This window comes from Thunnus albacares, chromosome 18, assembly GCF_914725855.1.
Source record: "Thunnus albacares chromosome 18, fThuAlb1.1, whole genome shotgun sequence".
Taxonomy (NCBI): domain Eukaryota; kingdom Metazoa; phylum Chordata; class Actinopteri; order Scombriformes; family Scombridae; genus Thunnus; species Thunnus albacares.
The window spans coordinates 25,518,076-25,540,096 of record NC_058123.1 but is presented as its reverse complement, the minus strand read 5'-3'; the positions used below and the strand labels follow the sequence as shown (position 1 = coordinate 25,540,096).

The 22,021-nt window shown below is 38.4% G+C and overlaps 1 protein-coding gene across 2 annotated transcripts in view; it reads right to left on the bottom strand.

Moving 5' to 3' along the window:
- The window catches only part of sh3bp2 (SH3-domain binding protein 2), a 95,103-nt gene that overhangs the window by 65,466 nt on the left and 7,616 nt on the right, over nt 1-22,021 (bottom strand). The window lies entirely within an intron of this gene.

The following is a 22,021-nucleotide window of genomic DNA, read 5'->3' as shown; positions in this document are numbered from 1 at the left end:
TATACAGTATATTGGTGCTGGGAACAATATATTAGCATTTGCAAATATGAGGGTAAAGCTGCATAAATATAAATATATTTTAAACTTGAAGTTACCAGCCAATCACAACACATTTCTCCCACCAAAATGTTTTTATTATGAGAGCCACTTGATCAATTATAAGTAGACTATTAGCCTAGTAAAAATAAGCTATAAAGATAAAAAAAGATAAAAATAAAATCTCTTTGACAGTCTCCATGTTGAAATTATTTGTATCAATCACAAAATGGTTCGTCTTGTATTTTCCAAATGTGTAGATCAGGCTATCCTGACAGTACATTGTATTTTTTCTGCATCAAATACAATTATTAAATGCACTCATTTTCTTCTTCTCACCTCCTTCCTTTTCATTTTAATCCTCAGCCTTCGTCTTCTAAATGGTAATGACTCACGTAGCATGGACTACACACAGACTTTAAAGGAAGACCCAGCTGCACAGCTAATGTTACTGCCTCCCTCCTGGACGAGCTGATTAGTTTTTACGCCTGTTTTGAGGCCAACCTCGCAGAGAGAACCCACACCACTGCTGACATGACCAATGCTCTAATAATAATGTAGGATTAGGACTAGGAGGATTGTTTCTGCAGCCTGCTTCAAACAGATGCAGTGATATTTAGAGCTTGATTCATCAAAAGCCAAGTTGGCTAGTAACTTTACAATGTAACCTGCCACAGTTAATTTTTACCCGTGTCTGGCGCGGGTTGGCGGGTGTTAATGTCAAGCCTTGGTTGCATCTATTGACTGCGTAGCGTTTAAGGTGTTGCTTGGAGCTTTTTATGTTCTTTTAGCTCACAATTTTGGTTTATACAGCATGTTTATTGTACGGTTCAGTCACAGTATTCTCTTTACCCCTGTTTCTAGCACTAGAAAGCAGCTGTTTTTAGATAACAAGCTGATAAACCCTCTGTACACTGCCTACCCAGCACTAAACAACAGACAAACAATTAGCAACTAGGTGGTGAAGAAAGCAGAGCATTTAGCAGCTAAAGAGCCACATATTTCGACCTTTTTGTGGAAATATTGGACTTAATATTACATATACATACATATACGACTCCAGTGTTGCTGTGTGTCTGTGGATGTGTAAGTGGGCAACTGTAAGCTAACACGTTAGCCATACTGAGTCCAGATAATAGCTACATCTGGGTTGTTATTGCATTGGGATGAGAAAAACAGACAAACCACCCATTATCTTAACTTCAGAGTGTTCAAAGATTATTCCAAAATGGTTAACCCATTGCTAGTCCAGTATTCACACTAGATAAATGACATGAAATGAAAGCTAAATTAGCTATTTTACATATTTACATAGCAGTTCGTTAAAAAAATGAAGTCAGATACTGATGCTGCTTTTGAATTAACTGATAAAATGTTTTCCCACTCAGCTGCTTGAATCTGTACGATATGAAATTAACACGACACGTCTCTGTTAGCTTGCTTTGAAGATCTGCTCATGTATTGACCAAAATCAAATTAACAGTGTAATTTATTTTGTTCAATTTGTTGCAGTCTTTGCTCTCCATAATTTTGTGCAAGTAGCAGCAGAAGTTGAATTAAAATGATTAGCTGTGTAAATAATAAACAACTGATCAATAATTTAAATCGTTTTTAAGCAAAAATCCAGCTTCCAGCTTCTCAAATGAGATCCTCTGCTGCTTTTCTTCGTCTTATGTGATAGTCTGTGTGTTGTGCACTAGCACTGATCAAATACAGTGCTTCTCTCCCCCCAAAATTTTAAATCTGTAAACCTCTCAGTGTGGAACTGATTAGGATCAATTTTCTATGTGTGTATCTACACATCACTTCTTAACTGTCAATGGTTTTAGTGCATGCACTGTGAAAGAACCAAAAATCCTGCACACTGTCAATCACCTGTAACCACTCTTTCAACAACTCTTTGGCCTCCAGACCATCATCAAGCAAAATTAAATGAAATTCATTTATTAAAAATTATTTAAAGTAAATTTTTGGTAACGTTAGCTAACTGCAAATGTCATTGTCATCACTGATACATTTATTGTGAAGCATATGCAGAAAGTTGTGTAGTATCAGCAGTAGCTGTACACATCAACGATAGTGCACTGCATCCAGTGAACAGAGCAGAACGGGAAACTATATTTAATGTGGATCAGTCATGTTGGGCTGATATCTGATCCATTTAATAAGGTCTGTATCATCTCCAGTTGGTTGCAACCCGTAAGTCATCCATCATGCTTGTACAGCACTGACATCTCAAAAACTGTAGCGAGAGCTGCATTTAATCAAAAAGGGGTGTTGCTCAACAATGCCTGCATCTGTATCTGCAGTGAGTTAAACCTAAATCCAGCTCCACCTTAACTAAATCCATAATATTATGAATTACATCCTCAGACTACAAAATCAACAAAAGACACAATATATCTTGTCTGAGACGCAGGCCAAACCAAACTTTTTTCTGTTGATGACTGTAGACAGGAGAGTGTAATGCGTCAGTCATCAAGTGGAATGTAGAGCTTTACATGTGGGCAGACTTTACTATGTTTTACTACCCCTTACCACCCCTCAAAGACACGTACACACACACACACACACACATGCACACTTTCTCTTCAGGCATAATTAGGAGAGGAATGTCTGAGAAAGGTTGTTGGGGAACCACCCTGAACTCCTCACACAGACAGGAAGCTTGACGTATATTTCAGACCTGTAATTCGGACGCTGCTCTGCATCTCTGTGCATTAAACTGACGCAGATCCCAGTGCAAAACCACAGAAAAAAATATAACTCAAATTTGCACCTTCTGCTGGGGTGGGGAAAGGGAAGTCTCTACATATGTAAGATTCACCGGACCTGGAGTAATGTCCTGCATTTAACTGGAACTCTTCAAACACAACTATAGATAAAAAGAAGCGGAAAAAGTTTCTATATTTGGAGGATTGTCATTAAAAGCGACAGTTAAGTAAGGACTTCAAAAGTTAGAGCTGTATTCTCCAGGGGAAAATTTATGTAAGAGATTTATGTAGATTTAAAATTTCAAATGAAAAGGTAATGAGAGCAGTGAAGGATAATTTTGTGATAAGAGAGAATTAAGAGCCATTCGGTGGAAGATTTGAAACAGGAAGAAGGCGATAATGTGACAAATTTTGAGTCTGAGATGGATAAAAGGCAGTAACTTTTTTCAGACTATAAAAAGTATGACATACATGCATGCCAGTAAGAGTGCACATCAAAGTGTCTATTTAGACAAAATTGGAGAAAGTCTGACTGCTGACACAGAGTCTCCACACAATATTACAGCAGGCTTATATAAATGAACTAATTATATCTCAATGAAGAGATGTAAGCTTGCTAAAAGCCATGATAAAAATTCATTACATCACAAACAAGGTGTCATAATCTGCTCTAGAACTTTGAGCACACTCAAATTACAACTACTGTGGCCATGTATAAGTGACCATATACAAAAGAAAACAAATTTATAGAATATGGAGTAGCTATAGAGTCCCAAAAAAGCTCTCTCTCTCTCTCACTGTCTCTCTCTCACACACACACACTTGCTTTTGCAGGATTGACTGATTGATGGCTGACAGACATTGGGGCACTGTTTACAGTTACAAAGTCCCTCTATGAGATGACTAGATATGAATCACGTCAGTGTAGTATAGTATGCCATCATGGCTTTTAATCATCTTAAAACTACGTGGAGCATTTTGGGATTACTGTCGTATTATGGTGTGTACGTGTATTAGGGCCATTTTATTTCAAGGCTCTGGACTTGACAGTAATGAATAATTCAGTCTTGTCTTGAACTTCAGATAACCCTCTCTACTATGAGGAATTCCTGCCTGACAAAGTTGTAGAACATTGGAGATTTTTATAATACGAATGTCACCCAGAGGAAGAGTGGAAACAGGAAGGCAGATTGAATTTTTCTCTCAGAAAAGCATCATAAGCGTCATGCAATGTGCGCACACATGTACTGGTCTATATTCAGACTGTACAGTTGGGATTGGCAGGAAACTCAGTGGCCTGGTTGTCAGTGAGGGACTACTGCAGAAAAAAAGAGCATCTGTAATTAGTGACAGACAAGCTACTGTAATGTCAGAGTGAACGTAAAAGGGAGGGAAAACTACACACCGGAACAGCAAACATCAAGGTGATTATACGGCAGTTACAGAAGCTGAAAATGGAACCACGGCTACAACTGCATGAAGAAAAGATAAACAGAAGCACAAAAAACCCTAGAAAAAAACCCCCTAATAATATGTATCTTAAAAGTGAACTGAGAAAATAAACTTGCACTCTTTACGGGGAATTGTGTAGTAATGTAATGAATGAACTGTCACATAGTTACATTACATAATGTCACCTAAATCTTAAGCATTACGTTACTCCATCTATGTCATCATCTCTGTTTTTACTTTATCCTCCAAATCTCTGAGAAGCCACACCTGATGTTCTTTTCAGCTATTTGGGTCGGCGGGGTCCCAAGCGACAACTACCACAGCCTGAGGCTGAAGCCAGTGTGGAAGTACCTTAATGCCACAGATGGACTCTAAATGCTGGCTCCAATAGACTCCCATTCAAAAAGCATTAACTTCTCTCTAGAAATTCTAAGTGAATCATTTTTTTCAACCAAACATTATGGCCTCAATTGCTTTATTCAGGCCCTCCAATAAGTTTGCTGGTGGTCATTTTGGAAAATATTGTTTTGTTAATAAGATTTGAATTTGGCTCACCTGCTGCTCTCCCCAGTAGTCTGACTCACACTTAGTTGGACTACTGTCGCAATATTTCTGTAAGTTTAATGTTACTTGACTAGGATGCCTGCCCTATAAGCACAATTTAGCTAAAGTTGTTATTGTTAGCCCAAGTGATTGGGCCACTTGATTTTCCCATTAAGGTGTTCACTTTGGTCCAAGGTAGTGAGATGCGCTTGGTGGCGACCATGAGCAACACAACTCTGGGCTTCAGACCGGCTCCAATGCAAACCAATGGGTGACATCACACCTCGCTATGTCCATCTTTATATACAGTCTGTGGTTGGCCTGCCAGACTGAAATATCTCAACAGCTATAAGATGGATTTCCATCATGGTCATGATCACTAGACAATCCTACTGACTTTGGTGATTCTCTTACTTCCCCTCAAGCTCACCAGCAAAGTTTTCCCTTATCCTGTGAAATATTTCAACATCTACAAGATGAATTGGCACAAATGTGTACAGACATTTGTGGTCCCCAGAGGATGAATCCCAATGACTTTGGTGGTTTCCTGACATTTCCTCTACCGCTGCCATGAGGTTGACATTTGTGGTTTTAAGTGAAATTTCTCAACAACTGTTGGATGGGTTGCCATGAAATAGCAATGAATACAGACATGCATGTTCCCATCAGGATGAATTGGTAACTTTGGGCTTCCCCTGACTTTTTAGAACAATTGTCAGGTCAAAAATTCACTTTGTCCAATACTTTGGTTAATGAATAACCTGCAAAATTAATGACATTCCCATCGGCTGTACTTAGAGTTTATTGCTAATCAGCAAATATTAACATAACTTAGTGAAAATGTTAAACAGTATACTGGCTAAGCATGGGCATATTAGTATTATCATTGTGAGCATGTCAGCATGCTGATGTTAGCATTTAGTTCAAAGCAACACCCTGTAGACTGTCATACAAAATCTGTTAAGCCAATAAACTATGCTGACCAATCACAGTGTGTCTCCAATCGCAGTCTCAACATGTATCTCTGTAAGTAAGTAGGAATTTAGGAACCAAACTAAAGTTTGATGGTTTGAGAGAGAACAGAAAGAAAACAGGATCTCTGTGTAGCTGTGTGCTCATGATCATGTGCATGTCTAGGTTTTTGAGTTTTCTTTAGTTAAGCCAGTTAAATTTGTTTTGTTTGTTTTCATTTCACTTTTTGGAGAAACTTGTTTTTGGTTACACCAGTCAGAATGAATCACCTTTTTTTTTTAGTCATTCAACAAGTCTCTGAGTCTGTGTCTCATCACCTTCCTTGATACTGGCTAAGCTCCCCCCTGTCATACTGTGATATGTCACTTATTTAGCCTCATGTGTGTAATTCTGCTCCCTGATTAGGACCTGCAAGTTTTTAATTTTTTTTTTTTTTTTTTTACTGCAAATAGAAACTGAGGGAGGAAACCAAATGCGTGTTTCAGTCCTGTAATTCCCCTCTGATTGAAATCCCCCAAAACACCAATCTCGTCTCCCCATATGACAATCAGCATGTACCACTGTTGACAAACTGAGGGGCAATGCAGCATCCTTCACCAAACCAGCCTCTCCACAACCATTGCCATTTAGGCAAAGCTTGTTACCACTAAAGTTTATTTTCTTTGGTCTGAACTGAAGTTGACTTTATTACAGTTGTTGTATTTAGTCTGTTTAGGTTCACAGTGCTCATCTACAACCAAACCAGGGCTTATAAACAGAAATCACATGTTGCACGAGTAGATTCTGTATTGGATGGAGTTTGGATGGACTGTTGTTATGCCAGGTTTGAGATTTTGGCAACAGCAGAATTTAATTTAATTTAACTCAGCATGTTGGATTTGGAGAATACAGAATTTTAGCATCACTTGAAACTCATCATTTTTGTTCAGCTTTCCAAGTCAGAGAAAGTTAGCTTGTTGGCTGTTAGATGTCAGCCTCAATCTCATTCAACCCATAATCTTGGTTTTGGGGTTGTTCCTGTAATTTGATCAGATTTACGTTCTCAACAGCACCACAATTCTCTTGGACTGAGATTTGTAGTGCTGGTTTTTGGCACAATCAGAATTTAAATATCATCATTCAGCTTTGCTGAAGTTGAGGCATGTCAACTTTACTTACTATTTAAAGGAGCAGTGTGTAGGATTTAGTGGCATCTACTAGTTAGTTTGCAGATTCCAAGCATGTAGAAGAGCCTATAATGGCCACAAAACTCGCAAAAAAAGTGAAAAGTCCTCTCTAGAGCCAGTGTTTGGTTTGTCCTTTCTGGACTACTGTAGAAACATGGTGGTGCAACATGGAAGAGGACCCGCTCTCTGTGTAGATATAAAGGGCTCATTCTAAGGTAATGAAAACACAATTCTTATTTTCAGGTGATTATACACTAATTAAAACATACTTATGAATATTCCATTTCTGCCAAGTCCGTTCCACTAGATGCACTAAATTCTACACACTGCACCTTTAACTAAATACAGCGCTACAGCAAACAGTACTGCATGTACCTGCTAAAAATGTTTCTGCAGCAACTGGCCTTTATAAGTAGTCTACTAATTTGACTGCATTCGTTCTCATCATGGTTACTTCCATTATGTTGACCGCTCTAAGAACAAGTATATCAGCTTATTAACATTATTTTATTTAAGAAAATGTAATAAAAATAGGTCTGAAAGGCTGAATCTAAGACTAAGGCCACTTTTGCACCATTTTTACACCACCTTTTTACACATGAACCAAAAGCTGTGTGCATGAATTTCAATGGACTGACAACTGTCATCTTGTATCATCAGTGCTACAGAGACCCATCTGGCAAAATTAAATTCTGGGGACTGACAACTCACAAGACAGCTCCTGACAGGACACAAGCGCAACACACTCCTTTCCACTTTCTGATTGATGGGCATATGTGTTACCATGGTTATAGAATAATTTGCATCATTACATACATGACTAATACAGTTTGCTTACAGGATTGCATCCTCGGCCGCTCACAGTCAACAGATGGATTAAATAGCAGTTTAGTTTCTGAATTCATGCTATTATCACATATGTACTGTCACAAAATCCTGTGGCTGCTCTGCTTTGCTTTCACACCACCAGAGTATCCATTCATGATCATGAACTGTTAAGAAAGTGATCTCCCGATGTGTATAAATGAGCCTATATCTATGCAAGATCATTTGGTATCCATGGTAACATGTGAGCATGTGAGTACAAGGATTTTCTCTGATACATCAGAGACATGCAGAGCAAACCACAGGTGTGGAGCTCCATGGTAGCAGCACCTCAATAAACAGTGAGTGAACAAGTGAAATGTAGCGACCTCTCTACCTCTGTGATAAAACATTACAAAATTCTTTTTTCTGTTATTTCTATCTGTTCATCAAAATTAATATACTACATAGTGTTTATGACATACACACTTTTTCTTTTTTTAATGCTTTTTTCTTTTTGGCATTTTGTCTTTTATTTGACAGTCAGTAGAGAGAGAAAGATAGGGGTGTATGATGTAACAAGGGTCCTGTGGACAGGAGTTGAACCATGGACGTTGCGGTTACGTGGTATGTACCTTAACCATTAGGCCACCGGGGTGCCTCATTATTTTTTTATCGTAGATAATTTTCATGAGTTCCTCATTAACGCCAGAGAAGATGAATAAACAAAGTGTTGTAAACTGCAGCATGACCTATTGGAATTTGATCTCCCTCCATGGATCCACGTACTCAAAATTCAAAAACTTCCCCAAAACTACCCCATCAATAAGTTTTCTGTCTATATGAACACAAACAGAACCAGAACTAAAACACGACAATGTAACACTCTCTCCTTGGTCTGGCCCAAATGAGCCAAACTACAAGTGTGAAAACACCCTAAATTACTGTGTAACCCTTTTTTTTTGGAGCTTGTCCGAATTAGTGTGAGTCGGTAAACTTTTTGCGTTCACCCCTCTGTTCAGTTTCTTGAACCAAAACTTTCAAGCAAACCATGATGCATCATTAAAAGCCACATGAGAATTCACTCTGCTCATTGGTTAGATGTGTATGTGGCAGGAGTGAGAACATAAATACAGGAAGAATGTCCTGAAGGTCCTATCTGACCTAATATCAAGAAGGCAACATACTTCATTGCTAGTTCAGCTCAGACCTTGATTCATTCTCCGGCTAGCTGACAGCACACCACTTCTTGGACCACTTTCTCTAAAGGGTCTTGCAGACCAAAACAACCACACTTGTGTATGACCGTGTTCAGATCTGAACAAATTAATCGTACAAAGGTGGAATATTGGCTAAGCTCCCCCATCATACTGTGATATGTCACTTATTTAGTCTCATGTGTGTAATTCTGCTCCCTGATTAGGACCTGCAAGTTTTTAATTTTTTTTTTTTTTTACTGCAAATAGAAACTGAGGGAAGAAACCAAATGCGTGTTTCAGTCCTGTAATTCCCCTCTGATTGAAATCCCCCAAAACACCAATCTTGTCTCCCCATATGACAATCAGCATGTACCACTGTTGACAAACTGAGGGGCAATGCAGCATCCTTCACCAAACCAGCCTCTCCAAATCAGAGTACGAATCAGCATTGGAGTCTAGTTAAGCTTTGACAAAAAAGCTGCCAAAAAAATGTAAGAAAAGGCAGTTTTTTGATAATAGAGTTTTAAGTGACTAAAATTGAAAATTATTTGTCAGGGCCACCTGATCCAACACACAATCTCTCTCTCTCTCTCTCTCTCTCTCACACACACACACACACACACATATATATATATATATACAATGAAAATCATGGCATTCCATGGGAACATGCTGCTGGTACCAGGAAGTGAGACACTGTGGCCAAACCAGATACAGGAAGTGCACCACCCAGTCATCGTGGAAACTGGGGGCAGAAGCTAAGAATACTGTAGACCTGTGTGTGTGTGTGTGTGTGTGTGTCAGGGTCATAAACTATCAGAGAGTTGATCCAAAAACTCCTTTTATAGTATAGTGAAGTTTTCTGTGGAAGACTAAACATGGATCAGTGTCTGATCAGAAGACAAACCATTAAAAAACTAAAACAGCAACTAAGAGAAGTGGTTGCATGTGTGTGTGTGAATGATTTGTGTAGCTGTGGCTTGCAAAATCACACCAGAAAGTGATATAAACAACAATTTTATTTTTCTGTTTTTCAAAAACATGCATTACTGCAAGCTGTTTGTTCCTCTCTTCCCATATAAGGACATATTGCTTTTTTTTTAAAAATTTCATTTGGAATATGAAAACAAAAGGCAACAATAACATCCCAGATGAACGGTTTCTTGGATTGCCAGGTTTAGTCCTTGTTGGGCTCAGTTTCACAGCCTGTCTCGGAGTGTTGACTGTTTTTATTTAAGAGCTTTCCACAAGATTAACTATATTATTCTTACTGAGCTCTGTGTTTGTATTGCAGAAGTCTAACAGTTGGCTGTTATAAGTGGCGCATAGGCAACCCCAGCCACATAAAGCTGGAGCCCTCTCTGTTTCACAATGTATTTATTTCCTACCTCAACCACTGCAACTCATCCAGACTTTGTTTATGGAAGATGCAAAACTGAAGCAGCAAAGATCCAAACTGTGGCTGGTCTAGCTCAGTAGAACAGAAACAAATCAGGTTTAAATCAGATTAAATCAATCAGAGTTCCTTTCTAACTGCAAGAGAGACTGTGTATGAGACTTGACTGAAGAGAGAAAGCAACATCAAACAACACCTGGCTGAGATCAGACTGTCTCCAGGTTCAGACTGCCTTCTGATTCTCCGCGCTCCATGCATTTTCAGACACTGTGTATTAACGTGAGAACTTCCTGATCAAGATAAGATATCCAAATAAAATTGCATGTTTCCAGGTGGAAATGTGGTCAGATAAAAAGGGATGACACATTAACAGGAATTCCTGAACAATGTCATGCAATCTAATACAATATTCCTTCCAAAATGATGTATTAAATCGAAATACAATGTATCGTGGAGTGCAGGTTACTTGATTGATAATTGTAAGCGGTGTGATGTGGTTGTTGGACAAAAGTGCTATGTATTTTATGCCAAAGCATAACCAATTTTACACTAGTGTTTTTAGAGTGAATAACTTCAACTACCTTCCAGGCAGAAATGATAATGCAGTTTTCATGCTCCTTGAGGCTGCAGTGTTCATAACACTCCACAATATAGAATAAGGCCGCGTTCAGACCAAAACCAGCAGTACGTGAAAAAATGCAGCCCTCCCATTCATTTGAATGGGGGCAATGTATTTATGCTGCTCAGCAAAAAAACCTAGCGGTCGTCTAGCAAAAAGGTGAACCAGGCTCAATTTTTGCCAACACATAAGCAGGCAATCAGACTGAAGACGCCCACGGGAAGAAGAACTTTGCTTACCATGTAGCATTGTAGCATCTTGCTGTTTACTGAGGCATTGTGAAGATGGAAGAGAAACTCATCACCGCTGTGATGATCTTTATGGAGCTGTACAACCCTGCCATTAGAGACTACAAAGACATAAATCGTTGTGTACTTGCTTGGCGTTGTATCAGTCTGCAAGTCGGAATTTCTGGTTAGTATTTCTACTATAGTGCTACTTTTAGCATGGCTGGCACATGCTAGTATGACGTCACAAAAATTTGCCCTGTAGTGACATGCCTGCATCTCCGCAGAACGCTGTACTGTAGTGACGCACTGCTGGTTTTGGTCTGAACGTGCCCTAAAGGTGTTAAAACAGCATAATGATGATTTAGTTATCTTGACAGCATGGGCAAATGTATAGTAATCTGCTTTTTAGATTTTGATATTTTTTGTGTGCAGTGTTTGACATGATGGAGCTGAAGGAAAGGTCAGTTAGTTGCCAAAGCCGAATCAATGGACTGACATCACCATCATTAGGGTTTACTGATAATGGGGCAAAAAAAAGAAATAAAAGAAGAAAGTGAAAACAAAACAAAAAAACGTGAAGCAAGTTTTAAGTCTCTGCTCTGGTGTGACCTAAAATTAGTGACTGTGAGGTAGAAAGTGAATCTCAGGTGAAGAAGATGATCAGCAGTTATGCAAACTGCACATAAACCGAGGAGATACAAAAGAAATACAAAACCGCACATGTATATACTTGCACCGTACAGTCTGGGAAAGTCCTTATCATAGGGGGTTTCACACTCTTCTCAGTTATGTCTTGTTCCACAGTCTGTCAGCCAGTGTTCCACCACATTTATAGCCTGGAGAGTGTGTGTGTGTGTTTTTGCATGCATTGTACATGAGTGTGTGTGTGAAACTCTATAGCAAGTTGTTCCATCTCCACCAGCAGCCAGACCACATCTGATCTCTCTCAGTGTCCTTTAACACCCTCATATATATTTTTTTACAATAACAGAACTTGATGGATTAATGTTCCATTAAAGATTAACGCAGCAATTTGTATGAACACACAAATGTGGAATATTTCCACGAGGTGACGACAGAGGCCCGATTGAGGCCCCTCACATGCATTTAACAAGAAGCTAGAAGTAGAAAATGACCAATGACATCAGCTTCATAATACATGTGTGTGTATATTGCCTTCATGGGTTCATTATGTCCAGGCACTCTGTTGTGATCTTTTGTTTTTTAACTTCTGGTCTACACCAGTAGTGGTAATGTGTTGCATTATGTAGACTGGCATCTGCTGCTTGTGACCACTTTTAACCTACATTTTTGGCAGATTTATGACCAATTTTACACTACCACATACAATGTTTAGGTCTGCCATTGCTGGAAGATAATGCAATGACACCGCACAGCGTCAGGATCAGCTGGTCATGTTACAGTTATAGTTTAAGATCCCCTTTACACATGTTTGAAGACATGGCACATTTTTGAGTGGACTTTAATAGTCATGGTCAGAATGCAATATATACAGTACATATACTGTACTGTGCAAAAATGTTAGGCACTTTAGATGTTTTGATTCTTATCCATAATGTAACACCATCAGGGAGGTGTCTGATCTGTCCCAAATTTATTCTGCAGCATGACAACAACCCCAAACATACATCCAAAGTCATAAAGAACAATCTTCAGCAACAAGCAGAACAAGGAGTCCTGCAGCAGATGGTTTGGCCCCCACAGAGCCCTGATCTCAACATCATGGAGTCAGTCTGGGATTAATATGAAGAGACACAAGCAACTGAGTTCTAACACTTCTCACTTCACTTCACTTCTGGCTTCAAACAAACAAGATGGCAAACTCAAGGCTTCACAAACCAATAGGTGACATCACGGTGGCTCTGTCCATTATTTTATATAGTCTATGATGGAAACCAAGAAACAAAATAAGAAAATGATTAAATATATATTTTTTAGTCCAAATATTCAATATTCAACCAAATAGTCAATATTAATGATATTTTAATCTAAGCAAGCTCAATCCAGTACTTTGCTGTACAATGCACAGTATTTATATTCAATTCAATAATATTACACTAATACTGGGGACTTTTATTGTATTCAATATATATTATAGTAAGAGAGTAAGATCTTAGTTTTAGTTCACTCTCTGTTGTCAGACTTTTTAAAATGTACTTTTATTTTATATTTTATTCTAGTTTACTGTATATTATTTAGGCCTACTTACACATGCACACTCACACGGACAGAGAGTTGGAGAACAGACACACATGAGTAAAAAAAACCCTTTTCATGGTGTAAATATTAGTTCACTTAATTTGTTTTTCCACTCATTTTTTTCCACTTTTGTGTTTTCCCAAATAAACATGTTGTACCACCAGTTCAACCCAGAAAGATTTGTTTTTGTCCCTGATGTTGGAAACTGTAGGAGGCCTTACTGGGGACTTAATGTCCCAGACCAGTCCATCCTCCTCTCCTCATGTTTGATGTTTTTACTGTCGTGATTTTTTTGTCACTGCAGCGGTTTCTCATAGTTGGCGTTTTCTTCTTTTTGAGGCTGTTTTGTGTCACTAGTGTCTTCTTTATTAGCTCTTTAATGGTTTGTCCTCTGATCAGAATTGAAAATTCAAAACTGATGTTTAGCCTTCAACAGAACAGTTCACTATACTCACCAGGTCACTGGCTGCATTAGCTCATTTGTGGTGGCAAATAGAGGACTTTAATTGATTCACACCTGAATATTCACTGAGACAAGACAGACAAACATGAAAAGGACTTTTTGGCTCAACTCTCTGATAATTTATGACCCTGACACATACATACACACACACACACACACACACACACACACACACACACACACACACAGGAACACAGGTGCACCTTTGCACAAAAATCCTTGCAAGACCATGGCGCACATGCTTAAAGTCCTGAAATGCGTTCTGTTCTGATTTCTGGTTTCCATCTTCTGTAGCCGTGTCCATATTCTGATTCTGTCTTTTGAGTGTGTATGTAGAGTGTTCACAGTGAGTACACCGTACCTTCCAGATTGAGACAGATTGAATTCACTTGATGTTTGAGTGTAGATTTTAGTGTGATGGGCAGCTTTTGTCTCACAATGGAACTCACACTGAAAATGGAAGAAATGCTTCTTAAAGTTGCAATAAGCCCTCATGTCAGCGTCTTCTAAAACAGCCCTCATGAGCATTTTCTCATTTCTCATTTCCTTAGTGGTTAAGGTCTAATTAAGTTAAGCAAACTAAAGTTAGTAAAAGGTGGTTGTCAGGGTGAATAGAAACCAACACTGACTGGAAACAGGATATGAACAACTGTCTCTGCTGTCAAAGTCAGACGCTTTGCAAGCCCAACCGCCCACCTTGACCCTATCCCTAAGAATTTTGTGGCATTATAACAATATCACGCACAGCCATGTAAGTTCCGTGTCAGGTAAACGTAGGCGAAAGTTTGCCTTGTATCACTTCCAGTTTCTACAAAATACATTCCTTATATACTTACTACAAACCTCACCGCAACGTGCACTTTAGTACACAGTGTTTACTTTGTATACAGTATCAAGGTCTCAGTATGCACTAGATCGTATGACGTATCGTCTGACCACATCTAATAGAGGTGAAAAGCCTGCTTGTCATAGGGAGGAGTGAGACATGATCAATTGAACAAATGGGAATAGCGGCTCACACTTTCAGTCAGTCTCTTCTTGAAGACATTCGTAATGTTGCACTGGAAAATGCTGTGAATAAAAAAAAAAAAGCTTGAGAGAGAAGTTCAAACTCAAAAACCGTCGCACCCCAGATAAACATACACACATAAATACTATAATATAATATAAAGCAGGGCTCAAGGTTTGCAAAATGAATTTTGGTACAATGATCTGTGTTTCATGTTATATAGCATACAGTTCATGGATCAAATATACAAATATACAAGAACATCAATTATATTCTCTGACAGCAACTTAATGAAAAAAACAAGACAGTGAAAGAAGTCAGTCAGTGACCCTGACACTAGGTCATACAAGGTAGTGTAGGTTAACGAGGACATATTTGAAAACAAAAACATTAAGGATATAACCGTCAATAACAAACACAGTTCTCCAGTGTCATATAAGACTGAGCAGGATGCTCCCGCTGTGAGTCATGTGCAACATTCCTCTGGGTGTCGTTAGAAGAAGAAAAAACTTTGATCTGAGTAGTTGTGTAATTGTATGTTTGTGACTCTGAGGCCTCAGAACTCATCACGCTGTCAGTTCAACACACCATGTTACTGTAATTAGATTGTCAGTATGAGTGTGTTTGTGTGTCTCTGTGTGTGTTCAGATTAACTGTAATGAGTCTGTTTTTGTGTGGTGTGTATCCATTAATCAGTGAATCAGATGCATTAAGAAACTGATGTGTATGACTGTGTGTGAGTGAATGTGGTCAGGTGAACAAAACTGTACATTTGTGCACCAGTGCAGGTGTTATTTGTTTTTTGTGTTATTTAGACAAGACAGCGTTCTCTGTACAGTGATTAAAATGAGCAGTACAGAAACAAAGTATCTGTTACCTCATCAGTCATAAATAAGCCACAAACACATTTTAATATGCTTGTAAAGCACAAAATTGTTGGCAAAACAATTCTAAACAATATTGGAAATGTCTCAGCCACATCCAGCTACATCATGTGGTTATGTAATAAGAAAGCACTTCATTGCAATATTCTTTTAGCTTTCTGTTTACACAGGAGGTATAAAAAACATATTTTTTGGCTTCTTACACTTACCCAAACGAGAGATTCAACAGATTCAACACACAATTAATTTCAGAGAAGCGATCCTTAAGTAGCTACTTGCATACACTGATAGACAGTCACACTGATGAGTTAAAGCTCCCTTTGTTTGTATATCAACAGCGGATCAAATACTTGTATGTGAAAGGTGTCGCTCGTAATGATGAACTCACGGAAAATTATCACGCAACTCTGCAGCTGAGCTGTCCTCAGCTCTGAGAAGTATTTTAGCATGTTTTGTTTTGGTTGGCTAATTGTTTTAGTTTTACAACTTTACTGTTTTGGTTGAGTCTCTGAGCTCTCATCAGTGTTTTTTCCAGCTGCAGTGACATTAAAGTGAAAGTATTTAAAAACCCACTGTACGCCACCTGCCTAGCACCAAACAGCAGACAGACAAAGTTAGTGACAAACTGGTGTAGCGTAGTCTAGCATTTAGCTGTTGAAGTGCCAGATATTTTTCTTAGGAATTGGTGGAGAGCAAAATAGAGCTAAAAGGTGAGTAAAAACCTCCTCTTTGTCTTAATCAGTTGACCAGAAACATGACTCCAAATGAACGCTAATGTTGCTGTGTATCTGCTGGATGTGTTAACAGGCAACTGTTTGCCAACAAGTGCATCATATCAACTTAAACATGTTTACAGCTCGTTTCTGCTTTTAAAGAGTGCCCAGAAGATCAGTTCTTGTGGGTTTAGGCAACAGTGCTTTTCAAGTGCTTTCAATTTTCAAGTTTTATGTTAAAAAAACCCATCTAGCTACTGCTAAAACAAGTTAGCTTTTCTCAGATTGTCTTCGTGATGACAATAAAGTTTATATTTTGTGTAAAACACTTAATTTAGCAGCTGTATTTCTTGGTGTTTGGATTGGAGAGTCCCTTTGTGGCAAAGCTTAACCAAACATCTTTGTGAATATTGAAGAAATATTGGTTGTAAAAATAAAAACATAACCCAGCATTATGTTTCTGAGATGTGTGAGAGATTAAGATGGTATATTGTTTATTGGAGTTGTTAGTTTATTTGTCTATGTCTAGACCATCTATCTGAAAATATGTAGGTATGCGTGTTCATGTGTCTAGTTTTGTGTCTGTGCATGATTGTGTGTTAGCGCACCCATTGTAGTAAACAACTCTACATCAACAATGTGAGTGCGTGTCTGCATGTATACATATGTACCCAGCCAGTACATCAGTGTGTCAGACATCAACACACACAGACTCAGACACTTTTACTGTAATTGCAGGGTGTATCAGGGAGAATTTTCACCGCAAGAGCCGATGAGGTTTAATGATTCTGTCGTCTCAACAATGCTGCGAGTGTAAAATCCAAATTTCATGAGAATTCAGGGAATGCATGTCTGTCTGGATACATCCCACCTGACACTAACTTTAACTCTTTTTCATAATGTTCAGTCAGCCGTCAAGATTATAGTCAGTAGGATGTAAAAAAGTCTTTCTAAAGGTAATAAATCAAAGCGGTGAACAGATTTCTGTCAGAGGATAAATACTCAAATTCTGTTATTTATTACAACATAACATTAATAAGCTATGAAGAGACCCTCTCTTAATGTGATTTCATTGTAAGAGATGTTGGGAAACACCCACAAAAATGCATTCTAAAGTTCAACTGAAGCTAATTTGAAGCTTCAGCGATCTGAGTTACGACAGATCAAGTTGGTTTATCTTAATATTGCAAAATTCCCTCTTTGTGACTCAGTGGGCAGAGTTTCCTTGCTAAGGTCTTTTTGTAACCGGAAAGAGTAACTGTAGCAGAGATTCATTTCATATGTGTAACTCAGACTGCTGATGATGAACTTTATTTCCTTATTTTTTTGTCAAACTTCTAATTGTTTGTAATAAATTAATGTACATACAGTGTGTGCATGTGAGTGTTGTTTTAGTAGAGTCAACTACCTTCAATAGAAGATTCATTTTCATATTTATAATATATACTTGCATCTTTTATTTTTATAAAAATGTGCAGAAATTATCACTAGTGATGATTTTTAATTTTTAATTAAAAATGAGAGTTAAACATTAGGACAGAGTTATGACCTTATTTAGCCACAGAGTGGAGAAATATAAAGATTTTTAGCTATGATAGTGGCCAGGTATTAGGACAGTTGGTTGGTCCACCACTTTGGTTTTAGACTTTAACATGGACTGCCCAGAGGATGAAAACAAATGATGTTCCCCTTGCTTCTCTTATAGCGCCACCATCAGGTTGACACTTTTGGCTTTTAGTAGTCTCAAAACCCTTTAGATGGATTGTCATAAAAATTGTCCCAGATTTTTATGTCCCCTACAGGCTGGATTGTAATAACTTTACTGATCCCTTGACTTTTCCTTTTATGTCACCATCAGGTCAAGGTTTCCACTTATCCTGTGAAATATGTCAACATCTAAAGGATGGATTGGCACAATTTTTATAATAACTCTGGTGTTCTCCTGACTTTTCATCTAGCCTTCAAAAACAAAATGCATAACACACCATACTTTCCTCATAATGGAAAAATCATAGGTTGAGTCATTTATTTGACGCATAAGATGTGGGTGTTCATTAATTCCTTTTCCAGCTAGCTTCCACTAACTAGACAACCAGACGGGATTTTCCCAATTTCCTTCATCTGTCTTAAAAAAAACATTTCTGACATTTCGTCTGTCTCACAGAACTTACACTTCTACCTCAAAAAAAACCAAAAACGTAATCCACACTGATTCAAAATTACGTGTTAAGATTCCTCCCTCGGGTGCAACTTTTGGGAATCTCAGGATTCCATTCAGATTCTCGATGTCTGATTCAATTCAGAATTGATTCTCGATTCAAACCTGATTCTCAATTGAATGCATAGAAAACACAATTTTTAGTCTCTTACTCCAGTATACTGGAGTTATTTTCTTCACCCCACCAGAGTTGGCTTAAGTTAAGTGCTGCAGGATGTGCGCATCAGCTGGTCTACTGTTACTGTTGGAGTTCGCGGCTCCGCTCTGCTATCATTAGTCAATTAAATTCAGTTCAATGAGGCTTTATTGGCATGACCATATTGAAGTACAGTATTGCCAAAGTACAAAGTAGTACACACAAGGAGAAGTACAGGTTTTAACATACAAACAGTAAAACATTATGTCAGTCTTAGTTAATTCTTAGTCTCTAGGTGATGGTGTAGAAAGTATTCACAATATACTTCATGTTCGTTTCGCAAAGGTAGTTATTTAGTCATTAAATAAAAGAAATTGTGCCCAACTGTTTGCCTTTTTTAAGATGAACTACAACAAAACTGTGTGCTGTACACTGGGTGCTGCACTGCCCTTGTAGTTGGGTTCTGCCTTTTGCGTTTCATCAACATAATGTTATCAACTAACATTTAGAAAATTGATTTTGACATGTGTGAATTGATTCAGAATTGTAGAAGAATCGCGATTCTTATGTGAATCAATTGTTTCACCCATCCCTTCCTATAGGCAATATAGACGGCCACCTAAAATTGTGCCCAGAAAAAAAACCAAACATTAGCTAACAACCTAAATGTTACTGCCATTCAGTTGAAACTGTTACAGGCTATTTGTAGCCAAAAATATAAAGCACAAATTCAGCTATACAGTAATTTGCATAATTTTCATTGTGTCATAAAATTTAAATTTCAGAAAACAACGTTAGATTAGTTTTTGTGTAGTGTAGCGAGCTAAAACCAGTGTGTGTGGCATGAGGGTAACGTTAGCTCAGCTCAGCTGGTAACGCTATGTTACTGTTACCTCACACTAACCCTGTCAAAAGGTTAATGTTACCTCACACTAACCATTATCCCAACTATTTATAGGCATGCCTTGGATGACCTTGGATGCTGTTTACCATTCTGCTCTTAGGTTGTATGAAAAAGTTGAGTCTGTTTGAGAGACGTGATATGCATATGTATTTATTTATCCACAGGGCCCTCATTCGGAAGTTACCATTTAATATCACATCTATACTAGATTGGTCCTCTGGACCACATCACATTTGGTCTGACTGGCTTTCACTACAAGTCCCTAGAGTTTGTACTGAACTTAGAAGATCTGCTTCTTATTTTTATGCTTCGACTGCCTGGAACTCTTGGCAGAGCACCTTAAAAATTGATAATTTAGTAACCCTTGGACATTTTCAATCTATTATCACTAACCACTTTACTGCCTTTTGCACTTGTTTTGATTTGTTTTATATCTTGTGTCTTTTATTAGCTGTACTTATATACTTGTTTTAATTGATTCTTCTCTTTTATCTTGTATCTTTTATCATTTATATCTTTTTTATACTCGACATCATTGTAAATGAGGGCCAGCCCTCAATGATTTTGAGTTTAAAAAAATGTAATATATACATCTTCTATTCTTTTGCACCAACTGCATGCATGTCTTCCCTAACCATATCAATAAACCTCCTCTTTGGCCTTCTTCTTTTCCTCTTGCCTGGTAACTCCATCTTCAGCATCCTTCTTCCAGTATTACCAGCATCTCTCCTCCACGCATGTCCAAACCATCTCAACCTCCCCTCTCTCGCTTTGTCTCCAAACCATACTACATAGCTGGTCTCACTACTGGCTTGTAAACCTTGCCTTTCACTCTTGCTGGTACCCTTCTGTCGCAGATCACTCCTGACACTCTTCTCCACCTTGCCTGCACTCTCTTCTTCACCTCTCTTCCGCACTCCTCCTTACAACATTCTCAAAGCAAACATCACATCTGTAGTGCTCTTTCCTTGCATGAAACCATATTGCTGCTCACTAATCATCGACTATCCTCTCAATGTACCTTCCACTACTCTTTCCCATAACTCCCTGCTGTGGCTGATCAACAGCTCTGCACATCACCCTTATTCTTGAAAAGTACACTTCTTCTCCACTCCTCAGGCTCCTCCTTTCTGAGATTGTGTTAAACAATCTAGTTAAGAAATCCGCTGCCATATCTCCTAAACATCTCCATGCCTCCACAAGTATGTCATCTGGACCAACCACTCTCCATCCTCTTCATAGCTGCCCTCACTTCCTCCTTGCTAATCCACCACACTTCCTGATTTACTATCTTCACATCATCTAACTTTCTCTCTCTCTCTCTCATTTTCTTCAGCCCCTCAAATTACTCCTTCCACCTTCTCATCACACTCTCCTCACTAGTCAGCACATTTCCATTTCTAGCCTTTATCATACTGACATGCTGCACATCCTTCCCGGCTCAGTCCCTCTAACCACAGATATGGTCCTACAATCTAAACTAAAAAAATTACTCATATTGGAAAAAAATGTACGTGTTCCCACCCCTGGTCCAAATACACCAAAATGCAAATGCATAATAACATAATAATAGCTAAGCTATTTAAATATTTATGTTACCAGTATCATATCAAATTTATCATTTTAGATAACGGTAGAACTGTTTCAAAGTTTTGATTGTGGGGGTTATAAGTCCAGCCATGAGTGCTAAAAGTGTGTTCAGACAGTTTTTTGTGTTGCGTCATTTGCACGTTTGACTGTTGGGCTGATTGTGTTTTTTCTCCCAAAACAGCCAAAATATTACCTGTACATTAGCTGTAAACCAGCTAACAATGGACACACTGACCCTGTCTGTGGGAGTGTGTCTGTGCGTTCAGTTTCAATCCTTTTTCCTCTCCTCTCTGTACGAAGAAGATTCATAAAGCCCTGGGATATGTGGACATTTTTCACTCAAGTTGAAACATTTTCAACAAGCACGAATGTGTCTAACGGTGAATTTGCATCTAATTGTGTCTCTTCATTGACTTTGTATGTGATTTCATCGCGTCTAAAATTCGCATCACATTCTGCTGAACACAGAGTAATGTCTACAGGCAGCTTTACACAAATCACGTTTTTTAACTATATCTACCATAGAACGATCAATCAAGGTCCCAAATTTCCATGGTAGCTGTAGAGTGAAGCTTTCCAGCTTCATTCTACAGTCATCACATGATCTAAAAGCATGGAACTGTATAATAAGAGCTGGATAGGTCGCCGCCACCCAGCATTGCAGCAAATTTTTCCCAGTGGTCACTCGCGGTATTGCAGTGAAAAATCCCTCTGTGGCCCAAAAAGCATTTTCCCCAGAGACCCCATTATAAA